This window comes from Macaca thibetana, chromosome 1 (genome assembly GCF_024542745.1).
Source record: "Macaca thibetana thibetana isolate TM-01 chromosome 1, ASM2454274v1, whole genome shotgun sequence".
Lineage (NCBI taxonomy): Eukaryota > Metazoa > Chordata > Mammalia > Primates > Cercopithecidae > Macaca > Macaca thibetana.
In genome coordinates, this window is record NC_065578.1 from 139534772 (window position 1) to 139550078 (window position 15307).

Sequence of the window (15307 nt, forward strand, 5' to 3'; positions counted from 1 at the left end):
GCTGGGGATGAAAGGTTCGCTGAAGTCAGCTGAGGAGAGACAGGAATTGAGAAAGTAGAAACAATGTCTACAGACAACACTTCCAAGGTTTGCTGTGAGAGCCTGAGGGGCACAAGGTGTAGCTGGAGGGGGATGTAGGTTCCAGTAAGGGTCCCCCAACTCCTCTTTCTCCCCTCCTCCTCCTCCTCCTTCTCCTCTTCTCTTCCTTTTCCTCTTTTCCCTTCCCCCCATCTTCCTCCTTCTCCTCCTTTTCTGCCTCCTTCTTATTCTCTTCTACCTCTTCCTCTTCCCTCTCCTCCTTCTCTTCTTCCTTTGCTGCCTCCTCTTCCTTTTTCTCCTTTACCCTTGCTGCTTCCTTGATTCCAGGAGTCAGCACTAAATCAATACTAATAATACTAAGTCAATATTTAACTATAGTTCAGTATTATAGATTAAACGAATTTCTGAAGTCCTGGCTACTAAATATTAGCATTGTTCTTACGGGAAGTTGTATCCTGAGTAACCAATAGCCAACTTAAAAAAATAACTTTTAATTTGGGATTGTAGTGTGTGTGTAAACATCCATTAATAGCACACACACCCCAGAAGTCCTTGTTTATGCCTTAGTCCTGGAAGTCACTCTCAGGTGTGTCTGATGAGAGAGAGGGAGGAGGCTCTCTGTGATGCTGATTCATTTGTGGGTAAGGGGCCTGAAGAAGGGGGATGAGGGTAATGAAGAGAAGAACTGTGGAGGCAGAGAGGGGTGGTAACTGCTGTGGACATTGTGCTTTGGACCCAGGACCCAAGAACTTCTGCCAGCTGTGGGGAAGGGAATGTGGGGAGAGGGAGAGCCTCTGAGGCCCAGGGCATAAAGCAGGCTCCCGGGGCCCCAGGGTGACAAAGTGCTGGAACACATTTGGAAGCCAGGATGCTGATAGCAGGGCTAGTGTTGGAGAGAACAGATAGGCCAACCATGCTAGTGCACAACCATGGGGGCTCCTGGGCGTAATGGGACAGAGAGGACCTGGTTGAGTAAGTGGGAGCAGGCGCCAATGACATTTGAGTTGGAACTGATGCTACACCAGGGCTCATTTTTAGGTACCATACAGGGCCAACCTGTATTTGTTGGCTGGCTTATACACACGGCCAATGATGCACACCCTTTAGCTTGTCCCCTGCACTCATTTCAGTCATCCTTGCTAGGCATTGTGTGCTAGAGTGTATAAAACAATGGGCTTAAAGAAGTTTGGTGCTGCTTGTTCTTCTTGTGCAAGTCACTTAAGCTTGCTTGGCCTCAACTTCCCCATCTGTGATATGAATGTAATTAAATTTAACTATTCTCTAGAATTGTTGGGAGCTCTTTGTAAACTATGATACACGCGCATATGTAATACATATCTATGTACCTCTGCATCTCTGTAAAGCACAGCTGTACCTGTGTGAATTCATACTTATCTCAATTAGGATAGATTGTCTCAACTTCAAACATTCTGTCCCATCATATACAGGATGTCCCAGAGCACGTTCTGGCTCCAGGCTACCTTCCTTTTATTTCTCCAACAATTCTACTGAAATACCCTAGACTCAAGGGGATGCCATTCCCGATCTCGAATGTCCTCCAGCCTCACATCCACCGAATGCAATCTCACCCATCCTTTAAGACCCCCACTCCATGCCACCTTCTCCATGTAGGTTTCGTGGATCCCCTGTGTGATCCTTCCTTCATCCTCTAAACCTGCATGACTCTTTGTACCTTCCTGTGGGATGGTCACATTCAGCTTTGGGTTATAGGTACTTTGTAAGTGACTCAGATTTGCATTTATCAAGTAAATGAATGAAGTGTGAATTACTCGTTTCTTTAATAAACACAGAGGGAACAAAGATTGTGTCCCATTGTGGGAGACACGGTTCTGCCCCCAAGGGGTTTACAGTCTGCTGAGGAGTCTAATGAGTCATGAGCCTTTCATGGTGGAGGCCACATGCAAAGGGTGCCAGGCTCATCAGATGCTGCAGTTATGTGACCCCAGGCTTCTGCTGGGAGGCAGGGGTCATTTAGAATCTGTGTGAAACAAACTCACAGATGCCAGTTGGGCATGGATCATTTAAATCAGCAAAAGGCGTGTGGGGAGGTTGTTTGGGTGCAGGGACTACTTTAAGAGTCAGTCTTCCCTCCTCGGTTACTCCCACATTCAGGCCAATTTTCCCACTTTCCTTATATAGTTACAATTTTATCTCTATAAATTCCCCAAACTAGAACCTCATAGTGCATTAGGGCTTTGCCTTCAATGCATTACCACCTTAATTCATCATGCTGCTCTAAATGATGGCTGCTCAGAGCCCAATAAATCACTCTGCACTTCCGAGCTCACAGCATAATGAATATGGAGCTTTGGAAAGAGATGGAGTTGATTCTTTGTCTCCCTTCCCTGGCAGTCTCTTCCTTAGGAAAACCCATTTTAACTAAACTTGGGGGAAAGGTGGGGCAACGGTGGGATGAAGTGTGGGGGCACAAGACTAGGAAGCGGCGGAATTAGAGCCTAGGTTCCCTCCCTCCCTGCTTCCCTTCCTTCTTTCCCTCTTTTTTTCTTCCTTCCTTTTTATTTTAACAAGTATTTATTGAACGCATACTTCAGTGCAATAAAAGCATGCCTGAAATTCCAGAAACCAGATACCTGGGTTTGCTTATCCTTGCCTTAAATATATGCACCCTCCAAGAATCTTTAGTCAATGTTGTCTCTGCTGGAGGGGTAGCCCCTATTAACCATGAACGCCTCATCACAGTGTAAACTGGTGGATCAGATAAACCCTGGCACACACTGAGATCCTAAGGGACTGCAGCATGCAGTGGGAGGGTCCAGGGAGTGACTCTGGGGAGGATGGGCTCAGGAATGCCAGCATGGTAGGGGGCTCTGATCAGTAAGAGATGAAGGTTTTGGCTCCTGATAGACCCCAAAAGGAGATCTGCAAACATACATTGCATTTATGACATACACTGCATAATGACGAAATTATGCTCATGAAAGTTTGGGCAAGTCACTTTACATCAATACACTTTTCCATATTTGTAAAATGAGGTTGTTCTCAATGATTTTTGCTTAGGAATTTATCCTAAGAGAATAACTAAAGGCTGTACACAATGATTCACCTACAGGGACGCACAATGGCATTGCTTGTAATAGCAAAACATTGAAAATAATCAGTGTCCAACAACATTGCAAAACTAGCAAATTACATGCTGGTACTTCACATAATGGTGCATCCACACAATCGATTAAAATACAGTCTTTCAGCTTAGGTAGCACTGTCTGTATCTATTCGGGTCGGCCTACCTATCTGAGAGAGGAAGAGGGAGACATGGAGATGTCATGCATGATAAAATAAGTTTAAAAAGTAGTTTTCAAAAACTGATATGTATAGTGTACTTCTATCTGGTTTACAAATATAGCTATATCTATATGAATGTCTAGAAGCAGGAAGAACCTGAAGGAGTACGAGAGAACATTTGGAAGGACAAACACTGAATGGTCATAGTGTTATCTCTCCATGATGAGGTTCAGGATGACTTTGCTTTTCTTTTCTAATTATCTGCATTTTCTAATTTTTCTACAGTAAGCATGGGCTACCTGTGTAATAAAACATTAAAATTAATAAACCTGTAGACCAAGGTTCATAGCAGCATTATTTACAAACAGCAAAAGATGGAAATAATCTAAACGTCCATCCACAGATGACTGGATAAACAAACTGTGGTATATATACAGCCTTGAAAAGGATGGGTATTCTGACACATGCTACCACACAGATGAACTTGAAGACATTTTTCTAAGTGAAATAAACCAGTCACACAAGGACAAAGATTATATGATTCCACTTATATGAGATGCCTAGAATAGGCAAATTCTTAGAAAGTAGAATAGTGGTTATCAGGGGCTGGGGTATCAGGAGTGGGTAACATGGAATTTGTATTTAATTCTACATTTATTACACAGCAGTTAGTATTTAATGGGTACAGAGTTTCTGTTAGGGATGAAAAAACATTTCTGGGTGGGATTGTGGCGATGGATGGTCAACAATGTGAATGTACTTAATACCACTGAATTGTACACTTACAAATGGTTAAAAAGGGTAAATTTGGCCGGGTGTGATGGCTCGTGCCTGCAATCCCAGCACTTTCGCAGGTGGAGGCGGGAGGATCGTTTGAGCCCAGGAGTTCAAGATCAGCCTGGGCAACATAGGGAGACCTTGTCTCTACAAATAATAGTAATAATAATAAAAATTAGGGCTGGGCGCGGTGGCTCAAGCCTGTAATCCCAGCACTCTGGGAGGCTGAGACAGGCAGATCATGAGGTCAGGAGATCGAGACCATCCTGGCTAACATGGTGAAACCCTGTCTCTACTAAAAAATACAAAAAACTAGCCGGGGGAGGTGGCAGGCGCCTGTAGTCCCAGCTACTCGGGAGGCTGAGGCAGGAGAATGGCGTAAACCCGGGAGGCGGAGCTTGCAGTGAGCTGAGATCCGGCCACTGCACTCCAGCCCGGGCGACAGAGTGAGACTCCGTCTCAAAAAAAAAAAAAAAAAAAAAAAAAAAAAAAAAAAAAAAATTAGCTGGGCATGGTGGTAGGCACTTGTAATCCCAGCTACTAGGGAGGCTGAGGTGGGAGGATCTCTTGAGCCCAGGAGGTCGAGGATTCAGCAAGCCGTGATCGCACCATTGCACTCCAGCCTGGATGATAGAATGAGACCCTGTCTCCAAAAAAGAGGGTAAATTTTATGTTGTAACATGAGAAAAATAGATAGATAATGGATAGATGGATCAATCAATGGATAGATAGATAAAATCAAATGAAGAGGTGCTTCCCAATGGCCCTTCTGGGTATGACACTGTGCCACTCTCTATCTCTACAAGTCTCAGCCAGGAGGAGAGGAGGAGAGGATGAAAAGAAACAACTCAATTCTCTGGAGTCCAGGGGTGGAGAGAGGGCTCCCATGAGTCCACTTGTGTTATTAGAGAGTCAGGGCCTTAGCTCTCCCCATGACGCCGTGGCTCTGGCTGCCTAGTAAAGAGACCTGGAAGCTGGGGCACAAGTGGGGAGCGTTGTTTTCACAAGGCTAATTAACCAAATGTGTTTTCCTCTCTTGTGTCTGTGTTTTCACATTAGGTTTTGCTGCAAAGAGGATATTAGAGCTAATTAGACTCACAGCTTTGGACGGATCTCTGAATAACCAATAAGTTATCTCTTATGGAAACGTACTAGCCAGCACAGCCATCCTCTGCCTTAATTGCATGTCTCTGCAGCCCATAAGGTACTAAGGCTCCCACGTTAGAAGATTTGCAGTCGACTGGAGACAGAATTCTAGGACACCTTTCCATCTGCTGCAGGAAAGCTTTCCATGACTCAGTGGAGGCAGGACTCTCACTGCTCTTCATCACGAGCTCTTGCCTCAGGCAGGTCAGATTCTCTACCAACCTAGATTCTCTACCAACCTCATCCGTGCTGGGGCCCCCTGCCTGATCTCACTGTGGGAGACCCTTCATGGGGAGACTTACCCAGCTCACTGGAAAGGTGTCTTCCTTCCTCAGCACTGAGCTGCCCCAATAACTCCCAAGGATAGGCTGCTATAGCCAAGTTTCTAAGGGGCTCTGCACCCCACCCTCACCCAGCCACAGCAGACTGGCCTTAGGGTGGACACCAGCCCAGGAGAAACCATTCCAGAGGTGAGACTGAGCCAATCCAATTCTCTCTTGGGGGAATCTGGAATAGAGACATGGAGAAAATGGTTCTGTTAGCTTCACAGTGCTTTTGTTTCACTCTTAAGCAAAGGTTTAGTAAGGTTAAATAATTGCAGCTGACCCAGGAAAGAAAGGAACTGAGACAGCTTGAGACACAGAGCAGTAGGATCTCCTGGGCTGCCATTAACATTCTAAACTAGTCATTGTGTCTTCCCTTTCTGAGTTCAAGTTTGCAGGAGAAACAGGCTGGCTCAGCTTGGGTCAGGTGCCTACCCTTGGGACAATCAGTTCCAACCAGGGGCAAGATCACATGGGCACAAATAGTTCCTGGGGGATTCCCTTGAGTTTTAGGGGTCTTCCTAGAGAAGGGGGCATTTTGAGGGCCAGGTAGCCACCTTGAGAGGTATCTAGGGGGGTTACCGAGATGAAGACAGAGCAGAAGAAGGCGGTGTGCAGAGGGAGAGGGGAGAGAGCCAGATGCAGGAGATGCGGTGGAGGCTGGGAGGACAAGGAAGGGGATGTCCTCACATTGAAAGTTTAAGGGTGGGCTTCAACTCACATCTTGGAGTCCTGTCCTCTGTGGCCACCATCTGAGAGGCTCTTCCCTTGATAAAATCATTCTGCACATGTTCCATTTATTACTCCCCTCATGAGAAGATGTAGCTGCCTGTGAATCTGACAGCACTTGTGAAGCTGGGGTGGAAGGAAGGATTTGCTCTTATCTGATCATGACCATTTTCACCTGGCTGTGCAGGCAAGGGCTACTTTGCTAAAACTTAATTCTAAAGGTGACTGCATCTGTTTCCACCTCCCACTGCTGCTTGGCTTCTGCCGGCTCCTACCAACTGAATATTAAAAACTAAGAGACAAGTGAGCATCGGCACGCCCTGCTTGGAAGGGCCCACTCTTCCCATTCAAGTTGGGGTATCAGGGTTTTGAGAGCTCAGAATATGATGAAGTGCACAGCTGCCACCTCTGTGGGATGAAAGAACTGAGTTGTTCATGTACTTACTGGCATTTCTTACCGTCTCACCAGTTTCTGGCTTGGAGGACATTTTGCTCAAATTCTCTGCAAACTACCTGCAACTGTGGCTCCTTGGAAAGCATGGTGCCCTGAAAGAATCAGGATGAAAGGGAGCACCACAGGGCAGTGGGTGCCAGGTGTGTGAAGACTGAGCATGGGCCACCCCTCAGGAGGGACAGTCAAGCAGAGGAGAGAAGGTGAGAGTGTTCAACTCACGAGCTGATGAATGACACCTGTGCATCAGAGGTGTTACTGTTATGGTGGGTGGATATGGGGAAACTTCTAGGAAAGGGTAGTTACTTTCAGGTTGTATTTTTGAAGGCAAGGATAGCTGTGGGTTGGTGGGCAGCATAAAGGTAACATGCAGGTAAGACATGCCGAATATTGGGTATGAAAGACAGTTGGCTGTAGGGGACCTGTGCAGAGTGGGTCAGGAGAGGTCAGGACTGGTCTTTATGAATCTGCCAGAAGGAAATGGCTTAGATCAGAGATTCAGAGCTCGGGCTGGAGAAAGTGAAATCCACATGGTGCCACTGACCATCAGCAGAGAAGAAAGATAGGCAGCTGGCCAAGCTCAGCCGTGGATCAGGCCCTGCTTGTGTCAGAGCCAACAGCCCTCCAAGCCCCTGTTGATTGTGAATTGACTTTAGGGTGTCAGCAAGAGGCCCAGGCCTGAGTGGGTGGAGGAAATGAAGCCAAGACCCAAGCGAGGTTTTGGAGGGTCTATGAAAATACCAGCATCAGGAGGAACTGGCTTCTAAGGCAGCGTCATGTCCCTCCTTTAGGACTTGCTTTTCTCTGTCCACTCAGTAGCAGTGACAGATTGCTAGCAGACATTTTTGCACAAAATGACCCTGCCCACTGGCCCTATTGATTGTCTCAGGAGTGGACACCATCTCTGACCTGGGCTGGGGGAATTCCTTCCATGAGCATTTGGGATTAAGGCTAAAGGATTCCAGCTTCTGTTTGGGTTGGATCCTTGAACAGAGTGAATGTAAATACTGGGAAGAAACGAGCAAGGTTTCCTCCATGTGGCTGCATTGCAAAGAAAGCAACTTTGCAGAAACAGAGAGATGAATTGGGCAGGTAAACAGATAAAATAAGGCAGGGTGGGAGGAGAGAAACAGAAGTGCATTTCCTTCTTGTTATGGCCTCTTCCTTAGGCCTACGACCCCTGTGACCTTGAGTCCCAGAAGACCCCTCTATAATATCCTACATTCTTAACAGTTGGGATATTGTTCCTTAGGGGACAAAATTATATCTTGGGGGTCAGAAAAAGCCAATGTTTTGTGGCCCTCCAAAGGGTATGGTCCCTAAACAGATATGTAGTACATCTGTGGTATTGAAACTTTACGGGAGGCTGGGACCTTGACAGTCAGACAAAAATGTCTGAAGTAGTTCCTAGGGGAGTGATGATGGAAAATAAGTTTTGGAAACACAGCTCTAAATCTTTGGAATGACTTCCCCTCCCCACTTCTTTTTCTCTGTAACTTCCAGTCTACTCACACGGAGACAGACATACTTGGCTGGTGGCTATGTTGAAGGGCTCGGGAGGAAGAGGGGCTGCCAGGAATGGCTTGGCTGAGGGACTCTGAGACAGCAGAGACCCCTAAGGGTGACCAGCACTGGACAAACAAGGTGGGAGCCAATGGCCAGGACCAGACAGGGGCTCTGGGTGGATCCTCTCGAGGATGCTGGGGATGGGGAGGGAGTAAAGCCACTGGGCTTAGCCAAGGCCTTCATTGGAAGCAGTTGCAAGAGCATTTCCAACAGGAGAGGAACATTAGCTCTGATAGTCCTCATTGTTCCCAAGGTCGTGGAATCCATTCTTAGCTCTATGTGGCTGTGTTTCATGATTGTGTCTGTATTTTCACTCCTGTATATTAACCTCCTGAGAACTGAGGTTAGAGTTGGACAGTGTTGAGTACAAAAGTCCCCAAGGCATAAAGTAGGAGACACAACCCAGTCCAGGGCAGACAGGGGCCCACCAGTATCCCAGACTTGGTTTATGCAGGTGTTAGCACCAGGGCCTGTTTATTTCTTTTTTAAAACAACTTTCTTGGGATATAATTCACTTACAACATAATTCACCCATTTGAAGTGTACAAGTCAATGGCTTTTTGTATATTCACAGATGTGTGCAGCCATCACCAGTCTATTTTATATCATTTTCACCACCAGAAAGAGAAATGTGGTATTCGTTGGCTATCAACAACCCTTCCCCACCCCGTTCCTTCATTCCTTCTCCAGCCCTGGGTAGTTACTAATCTACGTTCTGTCTCTATAGATTTCCAAATTCTGGACTTTCATATACGTGGAATCATACAATATGTGGTCTTTTGTAAGTGGTTTGTGTCACTGAGCATAATGTTTTCAAGGTTCATCTAAGCTGTAGCATATGAAGTATTTTATTCTTAAGGATATAGCAAATTCTTTTTCATCCATTTGTCCATTGATGGTCATTTGGGTTGTTGCTATCATTTGGTTCTCAACAATGCTGCCATAAACCTTTGTGTACAAGTCTTTGTGTAGACATATGTTTTCATTTCTCTCGGGTACATGCCTAGGAGGGCCAGGTCATATGACAACTCCATGTTTAGTCATTGGAGAAACTGCCAGAATCTTTCCCAAAGCAGTTGCACCTTTGTACGTTTCACCAGAAGAGCATGAAAGTTCTGATTTCTCCACATCCCTGACAACATAGGTTATTACCTGACTTTTTGATTCTCATCCTCCGAATGGTATAAAGTGGTATCTAGATATGGCTTTGAATCAGTGCCAAGTTTTGCAGTGGGACATGGTAGCAGGGGGGAAGGAACATGCCAGAATACTTGAGGGTGGGCACATAGTGGCTGCGACATGGTTCCAAGATCAGTCTCCCAAATGCAGAGGCCTAGCCAGGGGTGGGAGGGACAGGCACTTAGGTCACTTCCCCAGGAGAGATGGAAGGGACTGGGGCTCCAGTGAGGTGGGCTAGAGATCAGGCTGGACTTTAGAATCAGAAGAGAATATGAGCTACTTAGGGAAACTGAGGTAGAAGCTATGTCAAATGGATGGCAAACACTCAACATATAGACACCCTCCACTGCTGCTGCCACAGTAGACACCATTAATTGATCATTTAATTCTTTCCTGCTCATCCCAGCAATAGTCTGAACATTACTGTCTAGGCAGCCACTATCAGAAGATAAGGGCTGGCATAAGATAAGGCACTTACCTGTAATCCCTAGATGAGGCCCACACAGGGAGTAGGGAAGGGGAGGCCTGACTCAGGAAGCACTTGCAGCTCAGAACTGGAGCCTGGAGAGCAAGACAGATGATGGAGCCCACTGGGCATGGGGACGAGGTTGCTAACACTCCCTGACCTGCTCAGGGTGGGCTCCCAATGGGGGCAGTTCAACTGAGCACAGGCCAGGGACAAAGCGAGGCAGAAACAGATCGTTCTCTTACACACCTAAGGATGAGCTGGAGGAGGCTGGTGGTAGGATGATCAGAGGGACAAAATGATCCTTCCATGAGGCACTGCTGGACCTGGAAGACCATCTCACTAGGGAGGGAACTTACTGTATAGGAGGCTATTGGTGGGCATGGGTGTCCCTGGGCAGTAAGGGGCACTAGGCAGGACAATAGTGCAATAGGTCCCAGGGCCGGGCATCTTGGACAATGCATAGCCAGAGAAGACAGACAGGACTGGCTGAGGCATTAGGAGTCTGGTGACCAGGGTCTGCAGCGGGCCAGGTGGGCCAGGCACAGAGCTCAGATGTTGGCTGGGCTGGCTTGTAAAGGGTGCTGTCAGAAGTCAGCCTGGAAGGGACCGGCAGACCAGAAGGAATCTGAGAAAGGCAACCTGGAGAGGCGGCGCCCCTGCCACAGCCTGCCAACAGCCAGAAGGACAGGTGCTCAGAGCAGCACCACGAGAGGAGGCTGGGGGCTCTTTCTGGCCTTGGCTTTGGGGTGTCAGGAGCCTGGTATGGGGGACAGTGGGCAATGAGGAGCACCAGGCTGGGTGAGGATTGTGTAGGAGGAATAATGCAGTGTCTGAGAGAGAAACAGAGCTAGTTCCAACAGAGAGAAAGAAGGTTTATAAACATAAAATGTCAATAATGATCAAACCAAAAGCAGGGGTTGACCGTTTCACTGGTCTCTTTATTCACAAAGCAGATTTTTGGCCAGAAAATGTCAGATCTGAAGCATATTGTATGCTCAAAGCTGGCATCCTTGAGGCAACAGATGGGGAGCTGGCATCTCTAGGTCTTTGAGTTGAAATGGCAATAGGGAAAGGGACTTAGGAACCAGCTACTGTATTTTCAATATTATTATTTTTCCCTTTGGGTGATCCTCAGTTGCACACAGAAGCATGTTTGATAGATGTTCTACTAATCCTTTAATAGGACTCATTGGACCTAAACACAGGAAAAGTTTTGCTTGCTATATTGTAGTCTTCTTATCTGAAAAATAATGTTTTGAGAAGCAAAACTGGAATCTAGAATGTATGCCTGTATTGATTCATTTATCCGGCAAACAGCAACTGAAATACCAGCCAGGAATCTTAGAGAGACTCTGCCCCACCGTAAACAGCATTTTTTCCTGCATTTCAGTTCTGAGCTAATTGAAAAAAAGGCGAACAGTGGCGAGGCCGATGGAGATCAAAATATGACCATTATTATGGATCAAATCTTGGTTGAAAGATGTAGCTTGTAGTAAGAGCAAATGGGTTTATCAAACACACCTAGTTGCAGAAGGTGCTGGGTGCTCCCAGGCCCCCTCCCAAAAGCAAAGCCAGTGATGTATCATTGAGCACCTGACTCCCAGGAGGAAAAAGGAAGGAGCTGGATCCAGCCAAGTAGGCACAGTTTGTTCTTCCCCAAATCACTAATCAAATAAAATCACATTTCCTGCCTAGGGTTAAGCAAGTTGCAGGGCGGAAGACAATAATAGGAGTCTTACATTTCCATGTGAGATAAACCTTTAGGAATTGGTAAAAATTGTTTCCCTCCAGGCATTTCAGGGGATGGAAATAATAAAATTAAAGATAGTTGGCATTTATTGAGAAATTAACATATGCCAGACATTTTTCAAGCACTTTTATGTCTATTATATAATTTAGTCTTTAAAAGAACCTCATAAGGTATATACTTTTATTGTCCCCATTTTATAAATGAGGAAAGAAAGGGCAAGGAACTTGTCCAAGTTCACACAGCCTGAAGGAGGTGGAGCTGAGTCTTCATCGTAGGCAGCCTGACCCCAAAGGCCCCTCTTAGCTTCCAATTAATAAAACACAGGTCTTGCTTCAGCCTGATGAGGAGATGATACTGGTTCATAAATCACTGTGATATAAGTTCAAAGATGAGAGGTGCGGATAAAGATGAAAGGTTACTCAGAGAGAGAAGAGATGTCATCAGAGGTACTTACTATCCAAGGATAATTGGTGACAAGAAAAGCCCATTGAAATGGAGGCATTTACTAGCAAATGGCGTGATAACACTTTGATTGGGACTTTGTCTTGATAAATTAAAGTAAAAACTATGAATAAGATTATTCTGTTTTTGATTTAACACAAATTAAGTTATAATTACACATTTTCACCCTTTTTTAGAATGAATGAAAACTGGATCCAGCGTTGATTAGAGAATTTTTTTCATAACTGTCAGTCAAAACTCTGTAAGTTTCACACAAGACAACCTTCTTCACCTCACTTTTGACTTTCATAGATTGATCAAAAGGGCTGTCTTTTTCCCAAAAATGCTTGAAAGCTTTATTCATTTTTCAAGAGCCTCTCCTAACTGTTTGGTATTCAATTCACAGTTTTCTAGAACTCCTTCAGAGTTATCATCTTCTTTGACAATCTCTTCTTCAACTATTACGTGTCAATGACTTAGCATGAGATCAACATCACTTTTATTAACTTCATGAAATTCCTTATCTTTCCCAAGATCCATCATTGAACTTTGCAATCAATTTGCCTTGTATTGTGCATTATGCCGTCGCTGCCTATGGCAGCCTTCCATCAGGGAAAAACTGATCAACAGAGGCTGAGTAGGGCGAGTGCTGGTGTTAACCGGGGTCAAGTGGGACTAATTTTATTAGGGGTCAGTTCCTCAGTCAAAATTTGCATGATAATACAACTTTTATTTCCTGTGCACCTGGTACCTGTGAGACATAGACATAAATACATAGATAACAATGGTAAGGCCTCAAAGAGAAGATGACATTTGTGCTGGGCCTTAAGGAGGAGATGATTTGGACATGCAGAGACCAGGGACCAAGGCCTTTTTATAGGATGAGAGAGTGCCAAGAGCAACAGAGGTGGTTAAGTACAACATGTGTATCAGAAACAGCAAGCAGACCCAAGAGCAAATGCTGTAGGGCAGTGAAGATAATGTCAAGACAGGTAGGTTTGCAGCCAGATCATAGAGGACTTAGAGTAATGGACTTTGTCAGGTGTGGAGGCTTACGCCTATAATCCCAGCACTTTGGGAGGCTGAGGCAGGCAGATCACAAGGTCTTGAGATCGAGACCATCCTGGCTAACATGGTGAAACCATGTCTCTACTAAAAATACAAAAAAATTAGCTGGGCATGGTAGCGGGCACCTGTAGTCCCAGCTATTTGGGACGTTGAGCAGGAGAATGGCGTGAACCCGGGAGGCGGAGCTTGCAGTGAGCCGAGATCGCACCACTGCACTCCAGCCTGGGCAACACAGTGAGACTCCATCTCAAAAAAAAAAAAAAGAATAATAGACTTGATTTTGAAGACAATGGGGAGCCATGGATGGTTGTGAATTCTGAGCTCAGCGTGGAATTTGGCCATATTTGAAATTCAAAAAAAGTTGTTGAAAAAAGCTGATATTAACAATGATAGGTACTGAACTGCAGCATACACCAGTATAACAAAACCTGGATGTCAAAAATACCTATTTCTGACTAATACCTGGATGTGCAAACTAGGTAATTACTTGCTTACTTAAATGTTGCAAACAGAAGACTATCCCCTTTGGAGTTTCTTGTATTGAAATTTGAGTTCCATATTGGAAAGTATCCTTTTCCAAAAGGGACACTAGTACATGCATTGCAGATAGAGGAGCTATTTCTTAAACTAAGACTTAAATTGAATTCAGCCATTGTACATCCCAGTGTGCTTTTTTGAAGCTGCTACTATAAAGCATGAACATTTGACCTGGCTATGGGGAAGATGAACACAGGGCATGAAGCTTGTTTTGAGATCTAATTGGAACCATTTGTATTCCAAATTTTACTTCCTACTAATCTTTCAGTAACAGCAACCAAGGAGAAGCTCTGTGTTTGGTTGAGCCTGTGTGTGCACACACATGCACATGATCCTGTGCCCACAGATATGTTAAAGAATCAAGCACAGCCAGCATTCTTTAGGAAATAGGAAGGTTTTCCTGGGGGAAAACAAGAGCTCCTAGAACTCTCTGAGGCCTATAGTCATGTCTGCTGAGCCATGCTGGAGAACTCTTATAAGAGTAACATAAGAGTAACTCTCATGTTACTCTTATACCGTGAGAGTAACAGATGATGTTCGATTTCTCACTCTGTAATTGCAATGATTAAAGACCTACAAAATCCCTCGTTCTTTTTTGGCAAAAAACCCAAAGGTATGCCGGAAATAAGATAAGATTTGAAATATGCAATAGGCAATGCTAATACCCTCTATGGTGACTTTTCAGGTAAGGAAGAGGGAATGAAAAACAATGAATGCTAGTTAGTTTACATTATTCAAAATTGTATTTTTTTTTCTTTCCAGCACTCTTAAGTGTGAGGAAGCAGATTATTCAAATTTCACCCCTGTTTTTCAAAAATTAATAAGGGCCGTACATTAGTGTAACATTCTGCCTGCTTCGTAGAATATATTAGTAAAGGTTTTAATTACTGAAATTATACAGTCATAAAAAGATGATTTAATGAAAGCAATCATATCATTTGCATTCTGGGCCTGCCTGCATGCACGCGCTGCACGGAGCAGTAAATTACACGGAAGTGCAGTCGAAAAATTACCACCGTTGTAATTCTGCCAGAGGACCCTGGGCTCAGATGACTTTAAGTTCCAAGTAAGTACCTGTTTGTTGGACAAGAAAACAAGCTTCATTTGAGAAGGAGGATTAGACATGACAATGGAGTCCTAAAATCCCTTTTCTTTCCCAATACCCAGAGCCTGTCTTTCCTGGAGGAATCCATAATGACCTTACCTCAGATAAGGGAAAATTAATTGGTTTGCTCCTTTGTTGAAGAGGGTTTTGTGTTGGTTAAAATAATTAGAGCTGAGTCTGGAAGTGATGGCTGGGGTATTAAAAAGAGACATGGTTTTATTAACATGAGACAGGACAACAGGTGGGCATGTGGAATTGGGCACAGGGAGGGGTTGTGCCTATCTGTTTTGCGGAGCCAGAGTGTGAGTAGGTGGAGCTGGACCTCCCTCCCAGGGCCTCCTGGACTCTTTCCACAAAGGAGGGGCAGACATGAGTGACACATGAGTAATATGGACAAGGGTCACTGAAAACCCTCTAAGGAACCATCTGGAATTCTGTACTGTGTAGTGGTGGTGGCCAGTTG

General features: G+C 45.0%; 1 protein-coding gene across 1 annotated transcript in view; it reads right to left on the reverse strand.

Moving 5' to 3' along the window:
• Nucleotides 1-15307, reverse strand: part of CNIH4 (cornichon family AMPA receptor auxiliary protein 4) — a 728363-nt gene that overhangs the window by 693201 nt on the left and 19855 nt on the right. The gene's annotated exons all lie outside the window — the stretch shown is intronic.